We start from the raw sequence: 2,929 nt of genomic DNA on the forward strand, positions 1-2,929 counted from the left end.
CAAATAAGTAAATAAATAAACAAATAAGTAAATAAATAAACAAATAAACAAATAAATAAATAAATAAAAATAAAATTTTGCTTAGGCTTGATATATTTTATATATATATATATTAATATTTATTCAGTTATTAAAACTTAAAAAAACAACATATAAAAAGCACATGTATATCGACATATTATTGCCTGTATATGAATGCTTTCACATCTTGACTTTTATCAGCAGTGTTTTCACTTGATCGAACAAGAGATCGTTTGACGTATAGTTAGGGGCAGAAGTCGTGCTTTTACTCACTCTACTTTGTCACAGTTTTTCAAGGTTCGAAGTTGACTAATACAGAATCGTACCCCTGTGTAGGGAGAATAGTGTAGCACAACAATGTTACTTAGCTATAATGTACATAACAATGGTACTTTCAAAAATGATAGGTTTTTAATGTATTACAAATTTATTACTATTTTTTTTCTTTTTTATTAGTTTTTTTTAAATGTTATATACTTGTATAAATAAACACATATTTATATATGTATGTATAAACAAATTTTTTGTTTATACAGTTTGAAGTAGTCATGTGCATAATAAATATGTCCATACATACAAATGGATAAAAAAAAAAAAAAAAACATAGGACAAGATAAAACAAGTCGAAACGGTCGTACACGTAAATATATATATATATATACAAGTGTTAACTACAAATATACTAGAACAAAATTTAAGATAAAAACATAATGTGATGTATACTAAAACAAGTTTATTTTAATCAAATATTCTTTTTCATTATCCTTCCTATTTCCCCCCTTTATTTTTAAATACATATACAAGTTTACGTGTCTAATGCTTTATGGCAAATATTTAAAAACGCAATTTTTTTTTTTTAACCATTTATATAACACATATAAATAAAACACGCATATATCTATGCTTGTAAAAAATTATTAAATAAAACATAATGTTACATTTAAAACTAAAAACATAAAATAAAAAAAACCTTATGGTTATAGTATTCAACAATTTAATTTATTTTTACATTATTTTGTTATTTTTGTTTGAACAATGTAAAATAAATTTATGTAATGATTTTTACATGTTTCCGTCAATTTTAAACGTCAGTAATATACTCTTGTTAAGGAATGTTCTGTTAGCTTTAACATAAAACATAGACAAAAAAAAAAAAACAAAAACAAAAAAAAAGGAAAATTAATCAATTTAGTAAATTATATTTACTTGCATTTTATTCGATTGTAGTGTATTATTTTATATTTTATTATATTTATTTTTTTTTTATATTGATTTTTTAACCCTAACTATTTTGTTATTTTTTATCAATATTTGAACAATAGAAGAGCAAAGAAAGAAGCAAAAAAAAACATAAATATATTCACTACCACAAGGTGTTGAGTTAGGTTATTTATAAAACAAGTTATATGATGTATCAATTATGTAAACTATCTTATATGTATATATATTTACGTAATATATGTTTACATTAACAATGATAGACTAATTTTTTTTTTATTATAATAATTAAAAATTTTAATAAATTATATATATTTGTTATTTTTCTATTATATACTTGGTAATGTAGTGGCTAGTTTTGATAGGGAATGTAGTACATAATAGACACACAAAAGAAAAAAAAAAAAAATAAAACAGTTATATACTGTACCAAACAATAAAAAAATATTTATTACAATTTATTTTCATAATATTTTTTTTTTTTTTTTTTTTTTTTTCACATATTTAAAAAAAAAAAAAAATAAAAATATCATAAGACATTTATTTAAGTGCAACATTAGAAAAAAAAATAACGGACTTTTATTTGCAATATATTTTTTTATTTTTTTCTAATAATTACCTTTTCGTCCATAAATAAATTAAAAACATAATGTATAACTGTAAAGTTTAAATTTTAAATTATTATTATTTTTTTTTTTTTTACTTTCACTATTGTATGTTTCTCCTATTCAATACTAGTTTATTCTTCACGTGTATATAATGCTCTTTTAATGCGGTGTGAAAATATATGTTCTTGAATATATTTATTTAATAACATACGTATATAAGTGCACATGCTATATATATATTTTTCCCATTTAATTTTATATTTGTTATAAATTTTTTATCGAAACATTATATTTGTTGAAGCGTAAAATAAAAAACTATGACTAACAACATATTGTTAAATCAGTTCAAAGAAAATTCTTTTAAGTATATGAACACACTTTTTCAAATTAATACAAAATTCGAATAACCATAACTCCTTACAATATAAAAAAATTAAATAAAACCAATAAATAAATAAAATAAAAAAAAAAAAAAGAGAAAATGGGAACGGAAAAAAATAAATATGACTCAAATAAAACAGATAATTTGTCTATGCACCAGAAATTTGTAAAATATAAAATACAAAATAAAAATTGGAAATAAAATATACAGCAGAATAAACAACAAAATAGACAACAAAACGAATGATATAAAAAAATAAAAACAAAATAATTTACAGTGTAAATATTTTCTTCCCTCAATTTTTTCTATCACCTTTTTTCTATTACTTTTTTTTTTTTTTTTTTTTTTTTTTTTAACATAAAACTTTAAAAAAAAATAAAAAAGGATCAATTAATTGATGATTATTTTCCCGATTTAAAAGACGAAAAAGAAGAGAAAATAGAAAGATGTCCAAAAACGGGTGATTATGTATTTAAGAAAATAAATAGGGACAAAGAAGATTATGTGGTAAACAAGTAAATAAAATAATAATAAAAAAAACGTATAAATAATATTAATAATTATTATTATTATTATATAATACGATATAAATTAATTTGTATTTGCAAAACTATCATATTTTTATTTAAAAATAAATATATATATATATATATATATATATATATATATATATATATATATATATATAATGCTAGCTAAA

The 2,929-nt window shown here is 19.3% G+C and overlaps 1 long non-coding RNA gene across 1 annotated transcript; it reads left to right on the forward strand.

Annotated features, from left to right (window-relative positions):
• The first annotated feature begins 1,855 nt into the window (after positions 1 to 1,855).
• Positions 1,856 to 2,716, forward strand: LOC113222570. The gene is made up of 2 exons (XR_003308460.2): positions 1,856 to 2,394; positions 2,614 to 2,716. It is a non-coding gene; the product is annotated as an uncharacterized LOC113222570 (long non-coding RNA).
• The last annotated feature ends 213 nt before the right edge of the window (positions 2,717 to 2,929 follow it).

The sequence above is a fragment of the Piliocolobus tephrosceles genome, unplaced genomic scaffold, assembly GCF_002776525.5.
Source record: "Piliocolobus tephrosceles isolate RC106 unplaced genomic scaffold, ASM277652v3 unscaffolded_32029, whole genome shotgun sequence".
NCBI classification, from domain to species: domain Eukaryota; kingdom Metazoa; phylum Chordata; class Mammalia; order Primates; family Cercopithecidae; genus Piliocolobus; species Piliocolobus tephrosceles.